This window comes from Poeciliopsis prolifica, unplaced genomic scaffold (assembly GCF_027474105.1).
Source record: "Poeciliopsis prolifica strain line A6 unplaced genomic scaffold, Auburn_PproV2 SCAFFOLD079, whole genome shotgun sequence".
Classification (NCBI taxonomy): Eukaryota; Metazoa; Chordata; class Actinopteri; order Cyprinodontiformes; family Poeciliidae; genus Poeciliopsis; species Poeciliopsis prolifica.
The window spans coordinates 967,074-975,000 of record NW_026562454.1 but is presented as its reverse complement, the minus strand read 5'-3'; positions in this window follow the sequence as shown (position 1 = coordinate 975,000).

The following is a 7,927-nucleotide window of genomic DNA, read 5'->3' as shown; positions in this document are numbered from 1 at the left end:
CTGTTAGCGTTTGGTTCTGTTAGCATTTGGTTCTGTTAGCGTTTGGTTCTGTTAGCGTTTGGTTCTGTTAGCATTTGGTTCTGTTAGCGTTTGGTTCTGTTAGCATTTGGTTCTGTTAGCGTTTGGTTCTGTTAGCATTTGGTTCTGTTAGTGTTTGGTTCTGTTAGCGTTTGGTTCTGTCTGCGCTGAGATACAATCAATACGTTTTAACAGTAACTAAATTTTATTAGTGAAAATGTTGATTTTCCACCAATCAGGCCGTTTCCATAGTGCAGGGATGTCGGGTCGTCCAGAGCCGCCATCTTGCTTTTTATGTCGAGTCTGAATTCAGTTCATGGTTTAGAATATTTTCTTTTGTTTTTAAGAAAATCAAATCTAATTTGGTCACATGATTCAGCTCAACCACCAGCCAATCACAGGATTCCTTGTCAATATCTTCAAACTTCCTGTCAGCCTTTAACATTTGAACACAGAACCGCTTCTGGTGGACCGATCCACCAGAACCGCATCTGGTGGAAGCGGTTCTGATGGACCGATCCACCAGCAGCGGTTCTGGTGGACCGATCCACCAGAACCGTCGGGCTCCAGCAGCTTTTTCTGAAAACGTTTGAAATGATCTGATCTGGTTTCTGTCCCTCCAGCAGGGGGCAGCACAGCATCACACATGCTGCAGGTTAGTTTTCCTCCCTGGACTCTCTGACTGGGTCGACATGCCGACCAGAACCTTCATCGGATCTTTGTCACTGCCTCAGGCTGAAGAGCAGCTCCTTCCTCTTCCTCAGATGTTTCTCATTAGCGACGATTTTAGAAGCTGAGATAGAAAATGTTTTATTCCTGATCAATTCTGCTGGTTCTGCAGTGAGGTTCTGACTCAGGCCCGGTAAGTCCAGAGCAGAAGATCTGTTTGGATCCGACCCGGATCAGTGTCCTGCCTCTGGAGCTTTCAGAGGAAACTCACAGGAAGTTGCAGCCGTTTGATCCGCCAAACCGTCAGCAGAGCATGAAGCACTTCCTGTCCAGACAGCAGGATGGAGCGGCTGACGGTCCGACCCGATCGAACCCGACCCGGCCCGGCCCGGTCCGGTCCAGCTGCTGGTCCAGACATGTTCTGAGACCTCATGATGAAGACAACCAGACCTCCACTTCCTGCTGACGCCGCAACTTTTTATCCTCAGAAATAAACAAAAACTGATTTTAACTCTCATCCCTCCATCCATCCTCTCATTCCTCCAGTAAAACGTGGAGCGGATCTCGGAGGGATCAATAATTTATGCTGCTGCTGCAGTCGAGGTTTAATATGCAGAGGTCGACCACATGGCGCCTCCTGCAGGTCAAAGGTCGCAGCATTTTCTCCTCTCTGCTGCAGCCGACCAGAAGCTGAAGCCACGCGAGTCCATCTGTCCGACAGACTGGGTCAGAACCTGGTCATCAGCAGAACCATAATCCAAGCAGCACAGCCTAGCCAAAGACTGAAAGCTGCAGTTCAGAACCGTCCTCAAGTTTACTGAGGAAGGTTCTGGTTCTGGTCGACAGAACCAACGGTCCAAAATCTAGTCTGGGTTTCCAGGATCCGAAACGCAGATGAATCCTCATCGGATCGGATCCGGCTGAGAGCGGCTCGCTACAAGCCCAAACAGAACCGAACCGAACCGGAGGTCCACAGCATGGAGGGAACCCAGAGAGGCGATCTGGGTTCACCAGAACCGTCTGGAGAACCCAAAGATGCTGCTGACTGTCCGAGACGGTTCCAGAAACCCGCCTGGAACCAGAACCATTAACCACTGAAACCATGGAGGGTCCAATTCTGGTCAAACCTGAACCAGAACCAGCTGACACAGAACCTGAGTTACTTCTGGATCATATATTTGAGCTAAATCCAGATTGTCTAGAATAGATCTTCATCACAAAAAAAATAAAAGATCTAAAAAGACAAATAATGTAATAAAACTCAAACATTCAATTAGTCTTTAATTCATAAATAGTTTTCATTCATCTTTATAACTTTGGAGTTTAAAACCAAAATCCATTCAGAAAAAGCCGGAAATGAAAACGGTTCTTCATTTCCGCAGAAATAAAAACTTCTGGAATATAAAACGATCCATATTTTATGTTTTCAGGATCCTGCTTTAAATTCGGCTTTAGTTTGGTAATAAAATAATAAAGTATTGCAGTTAAAAGTCGTGTTGTTTATCTGAGTCTAACTCCTAATGAGCTGCGGTGGGAGATGAGCAGCTGACCGGACCGGACCGGACCGGAACCAGCAGAAGGCGCTCCGACCGGTTCTGAACCCGCCGAATTGATCACCGACTCCTGCTGAGCTGAAGCCCGGAAGCAGCGCGCGCGGCGGCGTTTCCTCTGGGTTTACCTTGGTGCTGACGATGCAAATGCAGTCCATCGTTCCGAGGCAGCGGGAAGAGATCAGCCCGGCAGCAGCAGCACCTCCTGCCGGGCCCTACCCGGGCCGGGCCCTACCCGGGCCGGGCCCTACCCGGGCCGGGCCCTACCCGGGCCGGGCCTCTACCTCTACCCAGGCTCTACCTCTACCCAGGCTCTACCTCTACCCGGCCTCTACCTCTACCCAGGCTCTACCTCTACCCGGGCCGGGCTCTACCTCTACCCGGCCTCTACCTCTACCCAGGCTCTACCTCTACCCGGCCTCTACCTCTACCCAGGCTCTACCTCTACCCGGGCCGGGCTCTACCTCTACCCGGCCTCTACCTCTACCCGGGCTCTACCTCTACCCAGGCTCTACCTCTACCCGGCCTCTACCTCTACCCAGGCTCTACCTCTACCCGGGCCGGGCTCTACCTCTACCCGGCCTCTACCTCTACCCAGGCTCTACCTCTACCCGGGCCGGGCCCTACCCGGGCCGGGCCTCTACCTCTACCCAGGCTCTACCTCTACCCGGCCTCTACCTCTACCCAGGCTCTACCTCTACCCGGGCCGGGCCTCTACCTCTACCCAGGCTCTACCTCTACCCAGGCTCTACCTCTACCCGGCCTCTACCTCTACCCGGCCTCTACCTCTACCCAGGCTCTACCTCTACCCGGGCCGGGCTCTACCTCTACCCGGCCTCTACCTCTACCCGGGCCGGCCTCTACCTCTACCCGGGCTCTACCTCTACCCAGGCTCTACCTCTACCCGGCCTCTACCTCTACCCAGGCTCTACCTCTACCCGGGCCGGGCTCTACCTCTACCCGGCCTCTACCTCTACCCGGGCTCTACCTCTACCCAGGCTCTACCTCTACCCGGCCTCTACCTCTACCCAGGCTCTACCTCTACCCGGGCCGGGCTCTACCTCTACCCGGCCTCTACCTCTCCCAGGCTCTACCTCTACCCGGGCCGGGCCCTACCCGGGCCGGGCCTCTACCTCTACCCAGGCTCTACCTCTACCCGGCCTCTACCTCTACCCAGGCTCTACCTCTACCCGGGCCGGGCCTCTACCTCTACCCAGGCTCTACCTCTACCCAGGCTCTACCTCTACCCGGCCTCTACCTCTACCCGGCCTCTACCTCTACCCGGGCTCTACCTCTACCCAGGCTCTACCTCTACCCGGCCTCTACCTCTACCCAGGCTCTACCTCTACCCGGGCCGGGCTCTACCTCTACCCGGGCTCTACCTCTACCCGGGCCGGAGCGCGTTCCCACCGGACAGCCTGCTCCTCCCTCCCCGGCCCGCCTTCATACCGGACCGGAGCGCAGCGGGACCAGAACCCCTCTGATTTTTCCGTTGCTCAAGAGCCAAGACGCGTTCAGGTGCTGCCACACAGCTCGGAATTGTCATCACTCACACACCGTTTTAAAGGGCTAATATGATGTAAAGTCATCTTTGAGCTTTCCATCATCATGTTCTCACACCTGGAGTGTTGCCTGGATTTTATTAACGTTAAGAAATCCTTTAATCTCTATGGAAACCACTCAGCTGACTTAAACACCTGGGTGGACCTAGCCCCGCCTTCAAGACGCAGCTCTGAGTTACAGTTTCTCCTTCACACAGCAGCCCTCCTCCACTCAGCTCCTTCAGACTAGCCAGCAGCAATTAGCAACAGCTGGTGGACCTGCTGAGCTCATTAAAGGAGCTGCTGGCAAAAATGTTAAAGAGTTAATCAAGGAGCCATGTTGACAGGCAGACCTTCAAAAAGAGCAAGAGTTCTTAAAGAGACAGGGGCCTAAATTCAAGGCCTTAAATTACAAAGTAAAATTTCTTCCAAGTCATGTTTGACATGTTCAGCATTTTTATAAGAACAGAAGATTATATAGTTACTTAATTGTGCTATAAAATGGTTCGATGAACCTGGGACACAAAATCCTGCCCCTTTAAGGAGAACAGGAACAAATGTCTCCCTAATTTGTTGAAAGTAAATGAAATAAAAATAATTTTAAAACAGACAGTTAATGAAATAGAAGAAGCTGGAAAATATGCTAAAAATCATAAAGCTTCTGAAGACTCAAAAATAATAATACTTCACCACAAACAGACGTCCTTTAATTAAAATGTCTAACTGAATGATCAAATTTAAGATAATTCCTCTCCAAAAAGCAGTTCAACCTCTTTAAAAAACTTGAATTTCGTTCTGGAGGCCAGCCCACTTTGGGGAGGGTCAGAACCTCCCTGGGTCGGTTCTGACCCGGTGCCGCCTCAGGGTGGAGGTGAGACAGAGCAGCTCTGATGCTGCGACGCTCCAGCCTTTGTTCTTCATCGATAAACTGCTTGGAACCAACATGATGACTAAACGCCAAACGGCTCAGGAGGAGGAAGAGGAGGAGCAGGAGGAGGAAGAGGAGGAGCAGGACCAGGAGGAGGAAGAGGAGCAGGAGGAGCAGGACCAGGAGGAGGAAGAGGAGGAGCAGGACCAGGAGGAGGAAGAGGAGGAGCAGGAGGAGCAGGACCAGGAGGAGGAGCAGGTGTAGAGGAGCAGGAGCTCCAGCAGCGCCACACAATCATTCACACTTTCATGAATCAGTCATGCGGCTGCGCCGCCGTGTGCGCGCATCATCATCATCATCATCATCATATGGCGTGTTACATGGCTGGTTATGCAACAGTCCACAGGAAGTGATGTCAGCAGTCTCAGATGTCCCTGTCCTTTGTTTCTCCTGTTTATTGGTAGAAATGTATCGGCAGTTTGGCTCTAATAGATCATTTTCTTTGATTCTAAATCAGATCAATAGATGAATTATTGGCAGCCATGACAGAATTGAAAGACGTTCCTCTTTGGTTCTGAGAACCCAACCCGGATCCGATCGGTTCCGGTTCCACCTGGACGGATTTGCTCTATTTCTTCATTGATGCAATATCTTTGCAGTCGGCCTGATTCAGAACTATTGTTATAATAGATCCATAAATTATTGCTGCAGATGATGATGATGATGATGACAATGATGATGATGACGACGATGATGATAATGATGATGATGACGACGATGATGATAATGATGATGATAATGATGATGATGATGTTTTGGGTCCATTGCCCAGAAATATGACGTAATAAAGATATAAGAACATTTTCTCAAAGATCAATAAACTTTATATTCTCATGAACATTTAACACTGGAAGACATTTTAAAATAAATCAACAAGACAGAAACAAATCAAATGAATTATTCTGACTTTATAAACAACATTATACTTAAAGGAAATGTTGGTTGAGTCCTGAGCTCCAAACTGAAGAGTTTTATCATCCAGAAAGAGGAAAGTGATCAATTATGCAAATAGAAATTAGAGTTCATTTTAATTTATCATGCAATTAATTGATTCATTTCTTATTACTACAGGCCCAGTTGGAAGATTATTACATTAAACTGTCACAAGTTCATTTCATGCAAGAGTTGACAGAAAAAATGTTTTTTTAAAGAATATGAAACCATATCAGTTACTATGAGCCAAAAATAAATACGGTACTAAAATGTAGTTATTTTTAAAGGATTATTGTTTGTGTCACTAAATTGTGATCAGTAAATCAGCAATCAGCTAGTAAGTCTGTTCTGCAATCGATTGGTAGTGACTCCATCCTCCACTAGGGGGCGTTCGCCTGCAGAGAACAGAAAACTGCTCTGCTGGGTTTTAACAGCAGAACTTTAGTCCAGCACAGATGAGCCGACGTCGTTTTAGCCACACAAACTGAAAACAGTGACGGATTTAGAAATGTTTAGGTTGCTGCTGGATGACAGAAACCTGTGGCTGGGAGAAGCAATCTGATGATGAGCCGCTCATCACTGCTTGCAAATACCTTCAGCAGAACCAGGAGTTTGTTTTAAGCTCTGCGTCCATCTGTACATTTATTTTATTTAACACACTTCTGTATTTTTTAACTTGTTTTCAGAAGCGTGTTTTTTGCGGTGTAAATAAACTGACCAGATTTTTGCTTTGGAAAAACATTTTGTTTTAGTTTGTGAGTTTTTATTGACCTTTCCTTTCCATGTGTGAGTTGTGATTGTTCAGAGCAACGCGGCGTCTCGGTTGTGTTGCTGCTCACACGTCGTCGGTCTGCAGAGATCAGCTCATGTTTGATTCTCCGGGCTTCAGCCGAGCTGCTGCAGTGAAACTCCTGATCTCTGCTGGAGAGCAGCAGCCTGGCAGCGTCGGCTCACATCCAACAGCAACCACAACATTAACAATCTGATCGTTCTCTGGAACGGGACTCAGAATTATTCATGACAAATTTGCTTATTCACAAATGTTTCCTTAGAGAACATTGGAAATGTAGTTCAGGAGCAGCAGCTCTACTGAGGGTCAGGTGACCGCTGCAGGCGGCAGTTATCAAAAACAATCAATGTTTTGATATGATTGATGCTATAAAGTCAGAATTGACTAATTGAGCCATTTAATTTCCCACAGCATCACATCAGCACTGCAGACACTAAGCCCCGCCCCTTCACCTGGCCAGTCCTGCTGCTGAAGCCTGATAGTTTTATGATTTATTATAATTTGTTCTGTAAGTTCAGATTGAAACAGAAACAATCTCAGGAAACAGACTTCATTTGAAAATCATGACGATCAAAACAGAACCCATCAGAATCCAGACAAACGTCCTGCTGGGCTGACGACACGTTTCCCTCCAGAACCAAAAAGATCATTTCTAGATTTGGAAAAAAATAAAAGCAGCTTCACCCCAGAAACAGGTTACAGTTCAGAACCTCCAACACGGGCCCACCAGAACCGCTCAGACCCAAAAACATGAAGCAGGTGAGAAAATGGCTGTTTCTGCCGCCAGATATGAAACCACACAAAGCAGACCTCCACCCTGACCCCAGTCCAGCTCCAGTCTGACCAGAGGACGGCAACCAGTCCAGCTCCAGTCTGACCAGAGGACGGCCACCAGTCCAGCTCCAGTCTGACCAGAGGACGGCCACCAGTCCAGCTCCAGTCTGACCAGAGGACGGCTCCTGGAAGTCGGGGTCAGGCTGAAGGAGGATCATAATGATCCGATTTGAAACAGTCGGGTTTCTGCAGAAGTTTCCTCCATGAGGTTTTGCTGACCACCGTTTGCTTTGAGGCACCGGCCCTTTAAGGACTTTGGCCAATCAGCTGTGAGGATCTCGTGTGTTTGGGTCGTCACCTCGGTCGTGCAGATGTCCGTCTGAAGCTACATGGTAGCCATGCTGGCCCACAGCATGACCCTCCCCTTTGTTGCAACAGTTGAAAGACTCTGCTTTGGTTCTGATCCGCATTCAGTTGGGAACATCTTTCCAGATCTCCAGCCTCCTTCAAGGCGGCACCAGGACGGTTCTGCTGTCGGCAGCGGCCGTCCTCCTCCGTCGACTCAGAACTCCATCTAAAGCAGTTTCCAAGCAGCCGATGACCTTTGTCCTCCAGGTCTTCATCCTCGTGACCTTTGTCCTCCAGGTCTTCATCCTCGTGACCTTTGTCCTCCAGGTCTTCATCCTCGTGACCTTTGTCCTCCAGGTCTTCATCCTCGTGACCT